Raw genomic sequence first — 20834 nt, 5'->3', positions numbered from 1 at the left:
GGCTGGGTGGGAATCGAACCAGGGTCTCCGGAGTGTGAGACGGAGACGCTACCACTGAGCCACGAGTACGATGCTTCAAAGCGGTACAAAAGCGCCTCTAGTGAATGCGGTGTTGCCTTAGAAACGAGCTGTTTCTAAGGCTCAGGCGTGCGTCGCTTGCTCAGGCGCACATTTCGTTGCCGTGCCGAACGCTGCGTTGCTCGACGCTCACCGCGTCCAATGCGGGGCGTCCAAGGCGAAGCAGAGTAACGCATGAGTTGTTTCTTCGTCTAGCCGAACCAAATATAGCCAAGCAACAGCAGTTCACCAAGCTAAACAGTGGTTCAACAACTAAAATAAAGGCTAGTATACATGCTTCGCATCCTGGGCTTAACCTTACCCAAGTCACAGCCATTTTTTTATTGAAATGAATATTAAGAGAGGTTGGCGCCTTTATGGTGGCACCGGCTACTCTTTGTCTCTTGGCGAAGGAAACAGTTTGCGTAAAAAGGGAGAATAGCGACACAAACTATGGCCCTCAGTAGAACACTGGATGAATAAAAAATATACAGTCCAACAGTACATGAGTCGCAAAGTTCTGTGCATTAGTTCAGTCCACGTACGCATATATAAACTCAGATATTTTGAACAGCCCAAACACACAACACATGTAATACACTGCAAGTACAAAACAAAATTATGCATATTGCGTAAAAGTTGCGATCACCACAGAAACCAATTATGAACCACGAACAACGTTTATGTTACTCATTTAGCTTATTCGGATCATCTGATACTTAGTATTTTCTCAAAATGTTGGTGTCCTCTAAAAACTTTTTCAGAGCAAGAAGTGTTCTTTTTTGAAGGCCCGCTATTGGCCATGGGTGAAGTATCTTTTTTGGAGTGAATGGTCTTCTGTCTAATATAAACAAATTTGCTTGCAGTACCCTTCTTTGTGGATCGTATTTCGTACATTCGAGGAGAGGATGATGTACATCTTCGTCTGGATGGCCATAAGAACACTGCGGACTATAGAGACACGTTTTATCCTGTACAAAAAGTGTTTCGTAAATTCAGTACTAAGACGCAGGCAGTGTACCAATGTTTCAAATTTTATGTTGTCTCTTAGATTTTCCGGCAGTGATAAGCTTATACATGAATCTATAAAGTATAACTCTGAGTTTTTAGTTTGCTGGTCAAACCAGGTAATTTTGCTGAGGCGACAAGAAATCTGTCTCAGGAGCAGACGGACTTCACTACGCAATAGGGAAAGATTGGTTGTCTCTGCATTATTGTGCGCCCGATTCGCAGATGCGTCCGCTGCAGTATTACCAGGAATATTGCAGTGCCCAGGTATCCACTGAAATGCAATTACGTGGTTCATTGCGCTTGCTTCTGTAAGTTCTTTGAGTGTCCCATACAATAGCAAAGTGTTCAAAGAATTTTTCTTGTTGCTCTGTAGTAATGTGAGAGCGGCTTGCGAATCGCTAAAGATAACCCATTTTTGCGAATGTTTTTCTGATGTTATGAAACGCAAAGCACACAGGATTGCAAACAGTTCTGTCACGGTGGAAGATGTCTCTAGGGATAATTTAAATGTTTGCTCTAGCGCTAAATGTGGAATGACGAATGCTGAATTCGAGGAATTTTTATGACACGAACCATCTGTATAAACGTGGATATACTGGGGATATAAGGAGTAAATTTGGAAGAGTGCCAGTTGTTGTGCGGCTACTATGAACATGTCTCTCTTAAATATAATCCCGTCAACCGATAATTCTATATTTTAGTACATGTTAACATCCAGGGAGGGTAACAAACATACACTTTGCATAATTCAAATCTTGGTAATAATGCTTTATGTTCCCGAACAACATCGTGAATTTTGCTTTTGTTTATTTCGGTAAGCGCGAGGTTTAATGGATGCTTCTCGTGCTGGGTTAAGATGCGATAAATATGTCGGCATGTTTCAACCGTTCGTATGACTGGAAATGGTGGGTGACGAGCTTCAGCAATTATTAAAGAACTCGAGGTAGCCTGCGGAACCCCAAGACACACTCGCAGCCCTCTTGCCAGTAAACGTTGAAGACGTTCCGCAGAAGTTTGCGATAAACCATGGAGAATAGGTGCAGAGTAAGCAATTTTTTGTTTTATGAGTGCGTTATGGACTTGTAGTATCGAACAGACTGATCCCCCCTACGTTGTGCCAGCGAGTCGCTGAAGTACGTTTATTACTGCATTGGTCTGCTTTTCAATTGCGCGGATGTGTGAAGCCCATGTTAGCTCGCGGTCAAGAATAACTCCAAGAAATTTATGCTCTTTCTCAAACATCAAAGTTTGCCCATTAAGCGTAAGTTGGAAATTATTCAGCTGTCGTCTATAGTGAAAGGAAGTACGGCTGTCATTGGGTATGAAAGACTCATGCCTCTTTCTTTTAAAAAGGTGTCGATACTATCAAGACCCTCTTGCAGCGTTGTTCGAATGTCTTGTGTATGAGATCCAGACGCCCATATGCAGATGTCATCTGCGTACAGAGAATACTGTAGACCAGAAGGGAGCTTTTGTGGCAAGGCTGCCATGACACAGTTGAATAAAAACGGACTGAGAACACTGCCCTGCAGAACGCCCTGCGTGATGCTGTGATAATTACTCTCTCCTTCGATTTCTTCCATAAATATTTTTCTATATTTCAAGAAATTTGATACCCATCGCAGTGTTCGACCGTGTAGGCCAAGCTCTAACATACCAGCAAGCATGTGTATGTTGTATGTTAGACTTACAGTGTCGAAAGCTCTTTGAATATCTAAGAATACTGCCACTGTCACATTTCCGCAACTTCGTTCATGTTCGACGCATGTGGCAATGTCTAATACTGAATCCATTGTTCACCGATTTTGCTGGAAACCGGTCATGTAGTTGGAAAACATATTTGTGTGTTCACACCACCATTGCAGTCGACGGTCTATCATCTTCTCCACTAGTTTGGAAAACAGCTTGTGAGACTGACGGGTCGGTACAAGTCAAGACAAAGGGGAGTCTTTCCTGGTTTTAGTACTGCAATTACCTGAGCTAATTTTCATGAATCTGGAAGAGTCTCTCTTATCCAGATATCAATAAGTATCTCCAAAAGAGCCATTCTTCCTACTGGACCTAGGTTCTTTAGCATCATATACATAACACCATCTGGGCCTGCGGTTGTCTTTGTACGGCATGACGAAAGAGCACATTTCAGTTTATTTAAACTAAACTCACAGTCAAGTTGAGGATGTTGTGACATAAAGCATGCGCAAACCTTCTGTTCTGCTAGTGTTGTGGAACTTGTAAATTGTAGGCAAGTAAACGGAATTTCTGGTCTGGATATAAGTTGACAGAATTCGTCAGCAACAGATGTTTCCGGAATGTTTCGAGCTACGGAAAGGGCTCGGAAGGGATGGCTCTGGGTAATTGGACCAATAAAAGATCTGTCAACTGACCATATTCTGGGAACTGGAGTAAACGGAGACAACGACGCGCAGTTCGCCATTCTCGTACCTAATTTTTGTAAGCGTCTGCGCGAAGTTGACTGAACTTTCTGTGCCATCTTGTAGTCATCCAGCTTTCCACTGCGGCGGTAAGCCCGTTCTGCGCGTCTTATAATTGCTCTTAGAGATTCATATCCCCGTCGACTGCAGTGTATTCATTTGGAACAATGACTTGCTTTGTGCAGATCTTGTAAGACTCACACAATAAATTTGCAAAACATTGAAAGTTCGGATTTTCGCCCAATGAGTTACTTAAATGGTGACTAAAACTTTGCCAATTAGTATATTTTGAGTAGCGCCGGGTCCCCTCACTCCGTATGAGGCGATTTTTTACCAGGATCGGAAAATGATCACTACCGTGCGTTTCTATGTCCGTTGACCATTCAAGGCCATCAAGAAGGTCTTGTGAGCAGAGCGTAACATCTATACTGCTTTAGTAACGAAACGGAAACCCCCACAACAACGTTGGAGAGCTGTCATTTAAGACGATCAGATTACTGTTTTCTGCGACAGACTCTATAATGCTTCCGCGGGAATCGTTATAGTCACTGCCCCAGATGACGTTATGTGCGTTGAAGTCCCCACAAACCAGCACATGTGAGTTTGCGATACCAAACACATTCACCAAGCTGTCTACTGGTATTTTGCTAGAACATTGTAGATAAAGACTGATCGCTGTGACGCTTGTATTTCTAAAATATATCTTGCATGCTACGAACTCCGGTATATTTAAATCGCTCGACTGTATTAAATACGACGGCAGGTCTTTTCTCACGCATAACATCGCTCTGCTACTTCCAGCAATGCGCGATGATTTATATAATGCCACCTGGTGTTTTGAGCCAGCGAACAGTCAGCATTGCGTGCCCAGCAAAACGGCGAAGAAGACGACGAAGTCAAAGATCCCGCGCCAGCTGGAGAACCATCGCTTAGTGCCTGGCATTTTTCATCTCTGGCTGCTCGTACTGTTACTTGTTAGCGCGTGACAAACTGCTGGAGGTGCGGGGTAGGTTGCCTCAGAACTTGCGAATACGACATACGGGAGCTGTCAGTTCTTAGCGGTCGAGCTTCTGTGTTGAAGGGTGGTTCTCTTAGCGCTTGCTGGACTTCGTCACGGAGAAAGCTGGACAAGGAGTTGAGCGTCGACTGTGAGGGTACCGACAGCTTCTGGAGTTCTTCGCGGATTACGGAACGAATGAGCACTCGAAAGAAATCGACGTGGCCCCCGACAGCTCCGAAGAAGTCCGCAGGTGAGGCAGCGTTCACTTGGCGTTCGTACGATGGTGCCCGCTGCCGAAGCGACTGTTCCATGGTGACGGCCTCGGAAAGAAATTCTGACAGTCTAGGGAGGACTGTGCACGAGACCGCCGAACAGCTGCTCTTTCATTCCGCGCATCAGGTACCGCACCTTCTTTTCTTCCGACATGCTGGGGTCGGCTCGTCGAAAGAGACGCGTCATGTCCTCGACATTGCGACACCTTCGTTCGGCATTTGTACACGGGACTGGAGATCACGCTCAGCTCGCTCCCGGCGATCAGGGCTCGCATACGTCTCAAGAATCCGACGTTTGAATTCTGCCCATGAATTTAGGGCATCTGCACGGTTCTCGTACCAAACACGTGCACCATCGTTAAGGCTGAAATATACGTTTTTCAGTTTCTCTGTGTCATCCCACTTGTTGACCGCGGCAACACGTTCATAGTGCACCAGCCAATCTTCAACATCCTCATGTATGGCGCCCTGGAAGGGATTTGGCGTTCGCGGATTCAGTAGCGTACTATGAATCGGCGTTGGGCCTTCCATACCTGTTGGCGTGGTCGGAGCTGCCATTTTAACGCGACAGCGTTAAGGAGCTCGTGTCGAAGAAAAGCCGGTGTCGTCGGCGTCGGTGTCGGTGTCGGCGTCGTCGGCGTTGGCCGTGAGCGATAAATCCCAGCAGGCACTTCATGAATAAGAAATGGCTGTGGCTTAGCTAAGGTTACGCCCAGGATGCGAAGCATACTAGCCTTTATTTTAACGCGACAGTGTTAAGGAGCTCGTGTCGCAGAAAAGCCGGTGTCGTCGGTGTCCGCGGCGTTGCACTTCATGAATAAATAGTTGTCGCGCCGAACGCTGCGTTGCTCGACGCTCACCGCGTCCGATGCGGGGGGCGACGCCGCGAGCGACGGTGCGAGTTGGAGCCTCGTTTCTCCTCTGTCGTGACGCCACGGTGTCACGTGGTATTGAAGGCGACACCGCCGCGCCTGAGGAGCAGGGTTGAGCTCTCGTAATATGCTTCGCATAAAAACACCTTGCAAGATGGGCTGGGTGGGAATCGAACCAGGGCCTCCGGAGTGTGAGACGGAGGCGCTACCACTCAGCCACGAGTTTGATGCTTCAAAGCGGTACAAAAGCGTCTCTAGTGAATGCGGTGTTGCCTTAGAAACGAGCTGTTTCTAAGGCTCAGGCGTGCGTCGCTTGCTCAGGCGCACATTTCGTTGCCGCGCCGAACGCGGCGCTGCTCGACGCTCACCGCGTCCGATGCGGGGCGCGTAGTCGCTGCGCCGTAGCCCACCGTCTTACACCCCTTGGCGGGTCGACGGGAACGCTGTCGCGTTCCACTCTTGAAGGCGAAGCTTAAGCGTCCTCCAATTTTTCTCTGGGAGGAGTCCAAACTCAGGGGCTTGTCCACGGATCCTTCTGCTGGCGCGGTGTACAGGCGTAACCACCGGTACGGGGCTGGAGCTCCTGCTGCTCGGAGGAGTGTGGTGCATAGATTAGATTACCCAGCACCTCCACCAGCACCTCAACCTGCCCCACCTCCCTCCCCGCTTCGCACCGCGTGCCCGGCCACGCTACAGCCCGTCCAAGCGGCCCCGTATTACCAGGACCATCGACAGGCCCCAAGGAAATCAGACGTGTGGCGGGCACCTGATCGCCGTCCCCTTTGCTTTCACTGTGGCGAAGCTGGGCGCGTCTACCGACAGTGCTCCTATCAAGAGCTCGGACTACGCGGATTTTCAGCAAGCTCGCCGCGACCTAGGTTCGGCCAGCGTCTTCCTGAAATTGAAGAATACGTTGCCCAGCAGTGCGGATCCCCATCAACTCGACACCAGTCACGCTCTCCTTCGTCGCGGCGGTTTTCTTCGACTCGCGGTACGTATTCGAGCGTGGTGCGGGGTCGGTCGCCCAGCCCGCGCCGGGAAAACTAACCACAGCGGCCTTCGGGGGCGAGGCCGCTCAGTCTGGACGTGCTCAAGGACCCCTACTGACGCGTACGCGGACCGACGATACATCGACGACGACAGTACCTGCTGATTACAGAAAAAGAATTTCCTTGGACATTCCTGTACTGCTCGACGGTCGTGAATTGACTGCTTTAGTGGACACTGAAGCGGATTATTCTATAATCAGCGAAAAACTGGCCACCCTTCTGAAGAAAGTGACGACGCCTTGGAATCAAACGCCAGTTCGTACAGCTGGCGGGCACATCGTCACCCCACTCGGCACGTGCACGGCAAGAATACAGATTCGCGGCTCTACGTTTGTTGCCAGCTTGAGCATTCTCCCTCAGTGTTCTCAAAACCTAATCATGGGCACGGATTTCCTCAGGGAAGCCGGCGCTATCATCGACATTCGACAACGCCTCGTCACTTTCTCGACAAAGAGCGCCGCAGCGACGACCAGCACCATTTACCCTCGAGCATCTCTTCGTGTCATCGACGACGCTGTCACGTTACCACAACGTGCAAGTGTCGTGGTTCAGGTGGCATGTGACAGACTCTTACACGGTGAAGCGGTCGCAGAAAACAATCGCTCTCTCCTGCTTTCTCAAGGTGTTTGCGTAGCCAGAAGCCTTATTGATCTCCATGATGGCCACTGTGAGGTTCTAGTCACGAACTTCAGCTACGAACACCGGCACCTTTTCCCAGGTACTGTCATCGCCTACGCCGACCCGATCGCCGATGTCACTGAGTGTTTTGTTTCCGAGGCAATCGACAATGCTAAAGCACCGCAACGTCGACATTAGTCCAAAGCTTCCTGAAGAGAACAAACAACCCCTACGCGAGCTGTTGCTCGAGTTCCACTCTTGCTTTGCACGGTCGTCGAAGATACGTCAAACGTCGATTACGAAACACCGTATCATCATCTATGACGACGTGCCCCCCATATGGCAACAGCCTTATCATGTTTCCCCAACCGAACGACATGCGATTCAAACGCAGGTGAAGGAAGTGCTTCAAGACGGCGTAATACAGCCTTCATGCAGTCCCTGGTCATCGCCAGTCGTTCTTGTTAAAAAGAAAGATGGCACGCTTTGGTTTTGTGTTGACTAACGGAAGCTAAACAACGTCACAAAGAAAGACGTGTACCCGTTGCCTCCTGTCGACGATTCTCTGGATAGACTGAGGCGCGCGAAGTATTTTATGCGAACCATATTACGAGAGCTCAACCCAGCTCCTCAGGCGCGGCGGTGTCGCCTTCAATGACCTTTGACCCCATGCCATACCACGTGACACCGTGACGTCACGACAGAGGAGAAACGGGGCTCCAACTCGCGCCGTCGCTCGCGGCGTCGCTCAACTCTCGCAAGATGGGCTGGGTGGGAATCGAACCAGGGTCTCCGGAGTGTGAGACGGAGACGCCACCACTGAGCCACGAGTACGATGCTTCAAAGCGGTACAAAAGCGCCTCTAGTGAATGCGGTGTTGCCTTAGAAACGAGCTGTTTCTAAGGCTCAGGCGCGCGTCGCTTGCTCAGGCGCACATTTCGTTGCCGCGCCGAACGCTGCGTTGCTCGACGCTCACCGCGTCCAATGCGGGGCGCGTAGTCGCTGGCGGGTCGACGGGAATGCTGTCGCGTTCCACTCTTGAAGGCGAAGCAGAGTAACGGATGAGCTGTTTCTTCGTCTAGCCGAACCAAATATAGCCAAGCAACAGCAGTTCACCAGGCTAAACAGTGGTTCAACAACTAAAATAAAGGCTAGTATGCTTCGCATCCTGGGCTTAACCTTAGCTAAGCCACAGCCATTTTTTTTTCCTCTATCGATCTGAAAAGTGGCTACTGGCAAATTGAAGTAGATGAGCGGGACCGTGAGAAAACTCCGTTTGTGACTCCGGGCAGCCTTTGCGAATTCAGAGTACTCCCTCTCGGCCTCTGTTCCGCGCCAGCCACATTCGAGCGAATGATGGATACAGTTCTCGCTGACCTCAAATGGAAAAGCTGCCTCGTCTATCTCGATGATGTCGTTATCTTTTCGGAGTCTTTTGACGAGCACCTTCGACGCCTTCGGAATGTACTCGAAGCCATTCGATCGGCTGACCTTACACTCATCGGCTGACCTGACCTGACATCGGCTGAGCCACGATCGGCTGACCTGACGCCGGCAGATGTCACTCCGAAATCCTTAAGGAAGTCAACCAGTTGTTCTTCCGTATACTCAACTGGCACATGGCGTATCTTGCCAACATTCTTGGTATAAGATGCCGGAATGAATGGCTTGACGCCCAAAGCAGCCATTTCGCTCATAGACAGTAGAGGTCTTGCAGATGAGACTGAAGTAACGTTGACAGAGAAGCTTACATCTCTATTCACGCGGAATGACTGTACCTTTTCCTTTGCCACGGAGACAATTTCCGACGCAGCGCGGTTTGGATTCAGTTGCCAGAAGTTGTGTCCTTCCTGTGAGGATCGAAAAACAACTGGAACAACGGAAGGCCGCTTGTTTTTATACGTTACCAACGAGAACGGCGTTTCATCGCAGTCTATATGTCTTCATCTTCACTTAGCTCATAGGTAGATGTCCTGTTGTCGTCAACCCGTGGTTTCTTGGCTTCACTTTCGCTTGTCTCAGCCATATTCACTGAAGGTGCGCTGGAAGGTAGGGCAGCGTTGAAAACTAGCGTCGCCGGCTTGATGACATTAGGCGCGTGTTGTGGCAATTCCGAGTGCGGCGGCGATTCTGCGGCACTCATATGCGCCTAGGAACGCGCTGTCGGACATATGGCTCGTGCCGGTGTTCTTTGCTGCCTACCGCCGAGGTAGGCGTAGATGCGCTGCGGAGCACAGCAAAATCACGCGATATTGTGCGTGATCTTCAGCACATAGGAATTACACGGGAAGTCTGTTTTCTCTGGACAACAGTGAAGTCTCAACACAGCACTGATTCTTCGAAGAAAACAGAAAATAATATCTCACCCAAGAAGAAGCGGCCGCTCGGAGGGTCTTCTTCTTCTCCATTCTTTGAAGTGTCTGATGATGGCAATTGATGTGTTTGGATGAATGTTTTAGTAAAGACATTGCTTGATGTTCGATAAAGACTGTTTATTTTGTCAGGGTAGTCACGATTCCTTTATGATCACTGTGATATACACTCAGTGGTTTGACTGACAGCCTAGAGAGGTTCTTGGCTAGAATCAAATCAATGCACTTCCGGTGATGCGTGGTAGGTATCATGGGGTTAGAGTAACATTGCAGGCCAAACTCTTCCAACATGTATTGCATGGACCATTTCTTCTCTGGCTTAGAGATGTCCACATTGAAGTCTCCGTTGATCACAAGTGCGGTATCATCCTTCCTAATCCACTGGATATTCGTGGTCACCAACTCCTTGATTTCAGACTTTGAAGTAGAGGGCCAGATGTACACCGTCGAGATGATGATTGCTTCTTCCGTTTGTATAGCACAAACATCCGCACAGTCGGTGACGATTTTGTTCACACCAAAATCGAACGGTTGCACTTGAGTGTCGTTCTTTGCGTATATAGCAACGCCGGCAGCACATGAGTCCACCCGGAGATCCCACACGACTCCGGTGTAGCCGATGAGCTGGGCGAACGAATCTATCGTTCACGACGGTATCGTGACTGATATCTTCCGCATGCAGATTCAGTGAACGAATGTTCAATGCCGCAACTGCAAGCGTATGCGGTTCCTGCAGTAGTGCTTCGCAAGTCTTGGTTATCGTAGGCAGGTGGTGATTTTCCAAATGCCTGAACTCGCCTTGCAGAGCTCTTTGGGTCTCACGTATGACGAGACTAGTTCAAGGGCGCGTTACAGGTTCCCGAGCCCACAGGGGTATGTGCCATGGAGCTTGGACTCTTTCTGCATTACCGGCTCATATGACGATTTTTTTCTGTTGACGGACGCCGAAAAAAAAAAAACTACGGAAGGTTAGTAATATACAGCTTTCGCTGTAAAAACACCCACATAAGCACAGCAGAGAAGTATCGGGTGGTGGACCTGTCAAGTGTGAGAGACATTCAGGCGTACGTTCCCATGACAAGATAATTTGCCTCATCCCAGAAAAGGCTGTTACAGTAAGCCTGGACATCTATCTACCTCTCAAGTGTGAGAAGCGTTCAGGCGGGCCTCTTCATGTCGACATAATTGCTTCCTTCTCCGCAACAGCGCCACCCCTTTTATTCCCCGAGCTGACACAAAGGGAAGGACGAAGGAAAGAAAACTCGAAGGGCAGGAGGTCGTCGACGACAGAACCTGACGAAAGCACTGATACTTCCACAGGCTCCCCAAGAAGACAGCGACGACCACCAGACCGCAAGGGGTTATTTTAAAGCCGTCCTGCCACCCGTGTTACAGAACCGCTCGAGGCTCGGATAAGCGTCCCTACCGTGTACCAATGAAGTGAATACAATCTTTTCTAATTTTTTTTATCATTACGATGCCCGTCTTCGTCGTCGTTTCCTGATTCGTACGATGAAGACCCACCTCACCCGGTAGAGATCATATCAGCGGCTCGACTGATAACTGTTAGAAGCGTCATTCAAAACACACGGAATCATTCTCCACTTCCTGCGCCGTTTTCGCTACTTCCTATTGAACTCAAAAGATGTTGATCCATAAATATTTTCACAAACAACGGTTAAATTTGTTAATTTTCGCTTTTCCTTCCTGTTTGGCTGTTGCCTCGGCTCTCTCCCTAATTTCTCAACTCCTTGCGACCCTTGTTTTCAGGTACCCATTTTGCATGAAAAGTGCTGCACAATTAGAGAAAAACCAGACGAGGTAATGGGTGAGGGTCACGTGACATTGCTTATGGGTTTAAGGGTTATTGCAGGGTTTGATGATGGACGCTGTTTAGCATGATCTCATTTTCCACGTTATGTAACCAATATCGCGGGTATATGCTTCCGTGGATCAGCCAGTGTCGCGGCAAACTGTCACCCGAGGAAATAATGAAGCAAAAGGAAAAGTTAAACCTAACTGGTATTTTCTCCGGCCGCAGCTCGTTCCACGAGCATACAGACCAGCTGACTACGAACCGAATCTCTTTCCTGGTCCCTGGATTAGTATAAACAAAGAAGGTTGAACTAACGAAGCAACAGTGAAGCGCGTGACCGTTGAATAGATGGTGACAACAGAATGCAGCTCGACTTAATCGCGCGGGCACCGAATCGATGAGAAAGCTGGCCTTCACACCCCAGGAGATGCCGATAAGTACCGCCATCCAAAAGGATTAAACGCACGCAGGGGGAGGGGGGGAGCAGCGGGGGCCCGCCCGCACTGGTACTTGTACAGTCACGTCCAATATGACCTGCACCATCGGTGCCCGTGGCCGAAGGGGCTCCAACACTGTACGGCTGCGCAGACACAGGGTAAGTTCCAGACCTGAACACGGCTTCAGCTAACGGTATTTAATAAACCGCTATTTCGCCTGTCAAAGCCGCAGCGCAGCCCTGGAGTCCATCGACCACGAACAAGGCTGTTGCAAGTCATATTGCACGCTACTGCACTTACGAATTCAACTAAAGAAATGATAAATTAATGGAAATGAAAGTGGGTGAAAAAATTGGCTGAAGGCTTAGCTTGGTTAAGCCTGGAAGATTGCGAAAGCAATACCCTTGGCTGTGCCTTGGTTCGGCTGATGGTGTGGACATGGTTGCCCTTTGCTAAACTTATGGCTGTACATCATCCGACATAGCGCAAGGCAGCGCGCCGACCAATGCGAGGAGCCGAGCTGTAGCCCCATTTATCCTCCTAGCGTGACGTCACACCAGCGAGCGCCCTCTCTCGGTAGCGCCGCGCAGGGCTTCGTCTCCACCACGACCTGCTGTATAAAGGGTTTATACAGTAGGTCGTGGTCTCCACCATCGATGCCGCGAGCTGGGGCCCCATCTCTCGGTCTGGCGTGACGTCACACGGTCACGTGACGCGCAGCTGTGTAAGGAGGCGCCACGACCACCGATGGGCCGAAAGTGCGAGCAGTATTGCTTTCGCAATATAAACAACTTGCCGCAGGTGGGGAACGATCCCACGTCTTCGCATTGCGCGTGCGATGCTCTACCGATTGAGCAACCGCGGCGCCGTTTTCCCATCAACTTTCTTGGGAAGTAACGTGAGAGTGTTAGCCAGCGCCATGATTCACAAACCTTGGCGGCGGATGTGGAACATTCTCCTTGCCGCAGGCGTCATATATATATATATATATATATATATATATATATATATATATATATATATATATATATATATATATATATACACACAACGAGCCTTTGAAGTTCTGCGTGATGGCCTGTTCTCTTGTCTTACGGGCTGCGGTGCGGCGACTTTATCTATTCTTCGCTGAGCCGAATACTTGGCTCGCTTGATCTTTTATGCAATTTTATTAAAGAGCAAAAAAGAAATTACAGTGACGTTTCACTTCGTAAACGTGGGTTACGCGCAAGCGCATGGACGCCGCGAACACGCACAGCGAGCACCACGGTGTCGAAGCGCAAATGGAAAGGGCGCGAACGCGGTCGCTAAATTGATCTTGACGGTGCAACGCCTGGTGCGCCACAGGGAACGCGCCATTGCTACTCACGCAAAGATGAGACGCCGCGAGCATGCACGGCGAGCACCACGATGTCAAAGCACAAATGGAAAGGGCGCTATATAACGCGGTCGCTACATTGATGTCGACGGTAAGGGTGCCTCGATGTCCTTCTCGAGCGGCGGGAGAGGATGACATCGAGTCACCCTACTCGACGGTGCAACGCCTGGTGTGCCGCAGGGAACGTGCCATTGATACACATGCAAAGATGAGACGCCGCGAACATGCACTGCGAGCACTACGGCGTCGAAGCGAAATGCTATGCGCGAAGGCGAGCTTTCTGGTAGAAAGGCGGCCTCTTGCTTGGGCTGATCTTTCGTTATGGTTTCGCACTTTTAGTATATCAGTATGAGTTGATTTAATACAAAAGGCATGTGCTGTCGGTGGTTTGTTTCATGACATTTGTTTGTGGGTTGTGATTCTCGAAATTCCGAGGAATAACAATGTAAACGATGTAAGACAGTGTGAGCAACTTTCGTTAAGAATACTTCATGGCCTCGGACAAACACCACCGATTTGAACTGGCGGTCTCGGACAAACACCCCGATTTGAAGAACTGGCCAGTTACGCTGGCGCCTAGGAATAATTGAGAAATCTCATTTTTGACGGCGTGTGCTGTTGGATCGGGAGGACAATCCCACCGCTGTCCCCCAGGTCTTGGATCTTGCCGTTGGGTGCGGGAGTTGGCCGACGTTGAGGAGGATTTTGAGATGAAAACTGGAGGTTTATTTACATTACTTACAGTAAAAACATGAAGTCATTAACAGTCATAAAGTTACTGATGGCCGGCAGCAAATAGGACGCTGCGGCCCATGGCAAGAAGCCCGAAAGAGATGAATGAAGGAATGCACGCTTGCTCTCTGCTCCCGGTCTCTGGCTTTTAACCCCTTCGGTGTCTCGAGGTCACGTCCTGTTCAGCCAATCGTCGAGCCCGCTCAGGTGTCGTCATTTTCGGCTCAGGGGGTCGCTCCATGGGCTTCACTGTCCGAGGGATGACTTGCCTCCGGTAGTGCCCTTCTGGTCTGCAACTGCCGTCACAATAGGCGGATGCGGGGGGGGGGGGGGAGTTGCTCCCAGGGCTTCACGGTGGCTTACAGCCGTCGTTCTCGAGCGACCTATCAGAGCCGCAAAGCAGCTTTGATCGGGACACAGGTTACCTGGAATCGTGCCAGGCACCCGCTGCCCTTTCGGGAAGAGTCAAGCAGTAGGACAATAGCTACACATGCGGCGCACGAAGTGGGGGACGCCAACTAGTCTGAACGTGCTGCGCCTCGGGCACGTGGTAGATCCACTTCTATGCACCTTAATTAGGTGCGACGGCGATTCGATGTGGTCTGGTGAACTCGAAGCTTTGCTTAATCGGGCGAGACGCTGAGTTCACAACTGGTTGCGTCAACGTTTCCAACGTATATTATAGTCTCTACGAATATGTGTCAGGGAATTGAAATCACTTCGATAAATTGAAAATTTTGCAAAACTGAGGTTTCACTCTCTGTAGCGCATGTGCCGCGGCGAAGAAATATATAGGTATATTTCAGGTCTTGCATATCACATCACCATACCAGACCTACGTTAGCCTTCCACTCCGTTCCCATCCTGGAGCTTAGAAAAAGCGGATAGGTATGCCGAACAGGTGCATGTATACCGAACACGTGTATGCGTGCTGAAGACATGACAATTAATCTTGGTGTGCGCTCCGCTTTGTTTCCATTAAGTTTCTATGGCCGGTATTATATTTCGTGTGCACATATGAGCGCTTATTAAACAAAATGGCCGATTTGCTGGCAAGATACAAAGCAGTGATTTGGGCTTGTTGGTAAGACATCGTGAGGCTTATAGCGCCTTAAAAAGACAAGGACGAAAGTGAGACGTGACACACACAGGCGCTAACCAGATCAGGCCTCTCTGATAAGCGCACGTGCAAAAAGAAACACCAGGAACCGTTTGTTGAATGTGTGGAAGAAGTTGTTTATAACCTTCCTTTAAAGTGTGGGAAGAACTACGTCGGGCAAAGCGGAAGGTGCCTCAACGAGCGTTTAAAGGTACACCGGCATAATGTAGCAGAAAAGCGGGACGGGTTCCTTGACGCCCACTGCAGGCATTGCAGCTCCACTGTTGCCGGGGTGGATGATGGTGACCACTCGACGTGTGCTCCAGCATACACAGACTGCTACATTGTGGGAAAAGCCCGAGGTAGGATAACTCGCGAAATTATAGAAGCAGAAATGATTGATAGGCTTGGCGATAACTGTGTGTTTAAACCATCAATTGCCCTTTCCCGCAAAGAGTTATCGTACCTGCGCAATAGTGTGTAAGGGTTCTTTGTAAACAACGCATGTATGATGTACGCGAAAAAGTTGTATATATGTATGGGTCCCTTGCTCGAAATAAAGATTATTGCAAGTTAGCGCCTGTGTGTGTCACGTCTCACTTTCGTCCTTGTCTTTTTAACGCGCTATAAGCCTCACGTTGCTGGCAAGATCACCGCGTGTATTATGTATAGTGAACCCGGTGTCTCTGTTCTGCCGAGTTCGGCTTACATCACAGCGGCTAGCTATAGGAATCATTTTTACATAATGATTACACTAAATCGTCACTGATATCATCCTATAGTTTCCCGAGTCTGACTGTACAGTGTCCCGCATCGCACTTCAAGGCCTCGCGCACTTCGAAGCTGCGCTTCCGTGGGCTGCGTGCCGATTCCTTTTTCGTTTTCTTCTTGATCAGAGCTGGCCTCTCCCCTTCACGGGAGGGCGAGGAGGAGAAGCGGCGGGGGCTCCATATACTCACCCGTCGTGCGCGACAGTTCTCCAAACAGATAAAGAAAGATTAATTAAGATCGTGTTGTGACAAAGCGACAGCATGTATTTGCTCTTTTACAATTTACAACTTGTGGATCACTTTTAAACGTGCGAGGTGCTCCCTCGAATCAGTTAATCGTGCGACAGGCATTTGTCAAACCCTGAGCGTCACTCCTCGATCGCATGCACCATTCCTAAGGCGAAGCTTTCGTTGCCTCGTTCTTCGACTTTCCGCTGCTCCTGCTGTGGTCCTGCATACCGCTAAAGCCGGCCACGTCGGGACGTGGTTGAGACAGGGCCACGTCGCAAAAACATACAATCCATGCGCTGTCGGTGTTTTGTTTCATGACGCTTGTTAATGAGCTGTCATTCTCAAAATTCCAAGGAATAGCTTTGTCAAGAATGTAAGGCAAGGTATGCGCCACGTGGAGGGCCTGCGCGGTTGTGGTTCAGGATGATTATTCCCCAAGCGCGGCGTCGAAGGGCCCTGAACGCTATCGCGTTAGTACATGACAGGAGTGTGGCAACCCGAGAAGCTCGTGTCAACATTTTACTACGTGTCGCATGTGCACCCCAGTGCAGGAGCTGCCGCGCTTGTCTCCGTGCTCATCCACAACAGCAACGACAGCAGAGGGAGGAGGTGGGGAGAATGTTAGCCAGGGAATAGAGAGAGAGGAGGCAGCTTTGTGAGCTACAATGCTACAACCCAGAATGGCGCCGACGCGTGCACTTGGTGCCGAGGAGACGAATGCTCGCATAAAGCGCCGAGCGGAACAGGCAAGCTAAGCTTTCACATCACGTCCCGACTGTCGTATGCCGTCAATATATCACCGCCAAATAACGTCAATGAAAGGAAACAGGAGGCAAAGCTTCGCTTACGTCGATTACCACAGTGGGATCTGCATATTTTTTTTCCTTCTTGTATGGTCAATCAGAATATCAGTTTCCGATTTTTGAATCTGAACACGTCATTTTTGGATAGTACTGCCGTTCCAGGGACACGTATTGCAACGAACGCCCGATGCGACTAATTTTAATGAGAGAGAACTGCTATATATCGGAGGATATTAACTTGGCTCCAAGATCCGTGAAGGTTCATCTTTGTATGTATTTAACATAGTATATTCGTATATATCGTTAATACGTATTAAGCATCTCATGCGATATGGAAACTTTATATGTATATGCCAGAAAAAAATATTTATGCTTAATCTGACTGTCGAAATCAAACAACTGGTGCACCCGACGACAAAAAAAAAAAAAAAAGGATGCGGTGTTTTTCACCGCTGGCCCGTAAATACGTACGCGCCCCTGCTCCCCTTGTATTTGTTTATTGCGTAAAGAACACGAATTTATAGAGCGTTTATTTGTACTATGTCGAAGGTCCTCAATGCAAATGAGAAAGTTGCTGGAAGCAGAACTTCATTAAGCTTTAAGTGTTGATCCCTGTCCTTTAGGATCTCGACAGCGGCAATGCGTTTTAGTTATACAAGTGCGTTCTTTGCGCCATACACGGGATGTTTTCTTTTAGGATGTATACAATGTTTTAGAAATCAATTGTGACAGACAGCATGATTTAGTACACTCGGACTACTGGATTACTCGAAGTGGCCGGCATTACTTGCACGAGAAATGCATACTCAGATATGATTAACGAAAGTTCAGTAATTATTAAAGTGAAGCTTTCTTTGCTTTTTCCTTCGACTTTCCCACTGCTGCTACTGTCCGGCACACCACGTCGCAGGGTGGTTCAGAGCGTGTATATACATGGAAGGAGCTTGGCAGAGAAGAAAAGAGACGCGAGGACATCGTTTGGACCGCACCACGTCGAATATACACAATACCCTCTGGAGCTCCCGGGTCGTCGCCACATTAGCCTCTTGACAGCTGCAATTATCAGTGACCCCCCCGTAGGCGCTTACCTTTATACCAAAGTACAATCCCAGCCCAGACGGAAGCTAGATAGAATGGAAGAGAGGAGACAGATAATGGGTAGAACCACCGCAGTCGCGAAACAGCCTTGCTGCTCTTCGCTCGCAGTTCCCATATATATACAAGGGGGGGGGGGAGGTGACGTGAGAAGGCAAGGAAACGCTGGATAAACTTAAGTTCAAGGCATGGGATGGTGCGTTTCTGCTATTTCTGAAAAATAAAACCATGCAAATATGTCAAGCGGGCAACTTACGCAGGGCGTGCAGAAGCAGAGCTGCATTAATTGAAGCGCACCGCAGGGCCCAGGCGACACCATGGAAGCGGTCGCACGTCAAATCAACACTTCTGTGCCCGCCGCGATAGCTTTGCGGCTATGGCATTGCTCGAGGTCGCGGAGTTGACCGAGGCAGCCGCATTTCCACGGGGGCGAAATAAAAAACGATAGCACACTTTGATTTACGGACACATTAAAGAACACCACGGTGGCAAAATTAATGCGGAGTGCGCCACTACGGCCTGCCTCATAATCATATTGTGGTTTTGGCACGTACAGCTCAGTAATCCAATTCCAGTTTAATGCTTCTGCGACGATGCGATGCGCCATGTGAGGCAGTGGAAATGCTCAACCCTCTCAGAGGTTATGAAATATAGCACACAACAGCGCCTCAAGCAAACACCTCTGCCTCTGTGTTTTGTGTACTACGCAGACAAGCAGCAGTGGTGCACGCAAGGTAACGTTTAACATCAACTCACCACTCTTGTGTTGGACAAAACGTCGAAGAAATTAAACGTTCGCCGTCAACATCCCCGCTAATTATCGTCAATCAAAACAAAGAGCACAGAAAGCCTCGCTTGCATCGATTCCCGCAGTGCGTGAGATCTGCATAATTTTTTTAATTAATTACTTTACGGCACACATTGCTATTTGCTAATTGTAGCCGGTGATTTCATACATGAGCCATCAAACTTGCGGCAAAAGTGTGCAGTTCTTCAGACTACTCAATGATTGAAGCACGAAAAAAATAACCGGACGGCGCGTGTACTTCGTGCCCCGCCGTGGCCCGTGGTGCCCTTGCGTTGCGAGCACGCGGGTCCCGGATGAATCCGATGGGGGCATAATCGCGGTGCAAGGAATGCCCGCGCATCCATGGGTTGGAGAAAGAGGAAAAAACCTAGGGGGTGAAAATTAATCCGCAGTCCCCCATTACGGCGAGCCTTACGATCACGTAGCAGTTAGGGCACGTAAAACCCCCTATGTTTCTTTTTCGTCGCGCGCTTTGGGAATGCACATCTCGAAACTGGTATTATCCTGAAAATTCGTTACAAGTGGATACTCCTTGCGAAATTACCGGCTACAATGCGTAAATTGCAGTATGTGTTTTAAAATATTAGTGAGGAATGTAATTAGTGAATCTTTGTTAATTATAGTCAACAATGCATCTCAATTTTTCTTGCTAGTAATGTCCGCTACTTATAGTAACCCACTTCAAGGTCTAGAATTATGCTAGTTACCTAAGGCGATGTTTAAAGATTATGTACAGTCTAAAAAAAAAGAAAGCACACCCACCTAGTATAAATTACTGAAATTATAAGCAGGGTTACAATGCTCCTTACTTATTTATTTATATTTTCAAATCAGTCATTATCTGAACTAATCCATCATATGGGCGATAATTTCTTTTAATACCAGCGGGTTAATTTTTCTTTACCATAAGTCTCTACACAATGCATTACTGACATTAAAAAGAAATATTGTCTACCGCACTTTGACAATTAGGTTACTAATTACATCGAATCCCGCTGTACAGCATCGATCGCATATGGCTGCTACAGCGCTCAACTGGAGTGACGGGCCCACTGTTCCCAGAGAGCATTGCAGAGAAGCGACAGCCGAGCCGAATGCGGAGAAGTGCAATGATACTACGTGCACGACACCAATTTCGTTACTTCCGATTTCCGTGACGTCACACGGGACATCTGCTAGAATCACGAAACTAAGATGCGACTGGCGCGCGTCTTGAACTGTCTTCGGTGTCTAAACGGTGAGGAGAGAGATACCATTTACGACGAGATAAGCAGAGAGGTCGGCCTGAGCTACAACGTACGCTGTGGGCTGCTGCTCTGCATAGGAGACAAGTAATCATTAATTCGTTTCGCGCTCAGGCAAATGAAGCTAAGAGAAAATACGCAGTAATCTGCGCCATGCATGAGGGAATCGCACGTGGCGGCGATGTCGCCTCCTTCTTGACACGTCGCCAGAGGCATGGCAGAATTAATATAAGAGGGTCTCTTAATTCGAAGTTTCCCAGATAAGTGCGCTGCAGATATAAGCAAGAAACATCATCGCGACTATTTATGTATATATTGAAATACACCAGAAAGTGCACGTTGCTTTTGCGAAATACTCGTTTGGAAATAGAGAGTCAAAGTCTAAAAAGATCGTGACTTCTGTCCGCACTACAATAGTCTGAATTCCCTGTGACGGTGGCAAAGGACAACCAACAGCGCAAGCAACTCGTCCTACGATTTCTTTATTTTTATTTTTTAAATTCTGCGCGGTTATACGCGCCGAAACCCCGATATGATTATGTGGCAAGCCGTATGAATTTGAACAACCTGGAGTTATTTAATGCGCATCCAATGCACGGTACACGGGCGTCTTTGCATTTCGAACCCCGTCGAAATGCGGCCGGGGTTTGATCCCGCGCCCTCGGGCTGAGCAGCGCAGCGCCGAGCCGTGCGAGTCAATCGAGGGTCGAGTAGTATTCGATATCGAAGTCGTTTTTG

At 48.8% G+C, this 20834-nt stretch overlaps 1 protein-coding gene and 1 non-coding gene across 2 annotated transcripts in view; both read right to left on the bottom strand.

Annotated features, from left to right (window-relative positions):
* The window catches only part of LOC135904519 (uncharacterized protein C1orf50 homolog), a 31704-nt gene extending 21999 nt beyond the window's left edge, over positions 1–9705 (bottom strand). The window contains exon 1 of the mRNA XM_065435325.1: positions 9678–9705. The gene's annotated coding sequence lies outside the window, so the exon portion shown is untranslated. The remainder of the gene's footprint in view (positions 1–9677) is intronic.
* A 3024-nt stretch (positions 9706–12729) lies between these two features.
* TRNAA-CGC (transfer RNA alanine (anticodon CGC)) lies at positions 12730–12801 on the bottom strand. Its single transcript has one exon. It is a non-coding gene; the product is annotated as a tRNA-Ala (tRNA).
* Positions 12802–20834: the final 8033 nt, after the last annotated feature.

The sequence above is a fragment of the Dermacentor albipictus genome, chromosome 2 (assembly GCF_038994185.2).
Source record: "Dermacentor albipictus isolate Rhodes 1998 colony chromosome 2, USDA_Dalb.pri_finalv2, whole genome shotgun sequence".
Taxonomy (NCBI): domain Eukaryota; kingdom Metazoa; phylum Arthropoda; class Arachnida; order Ixodida; family Ixodidae; genus Dermacentor; species Dermacentor albipictus.
Note: the sequence above shows the minus strand (reverse complement) of the source record. Positions and strands in the feature narration are given on the sequence as shown.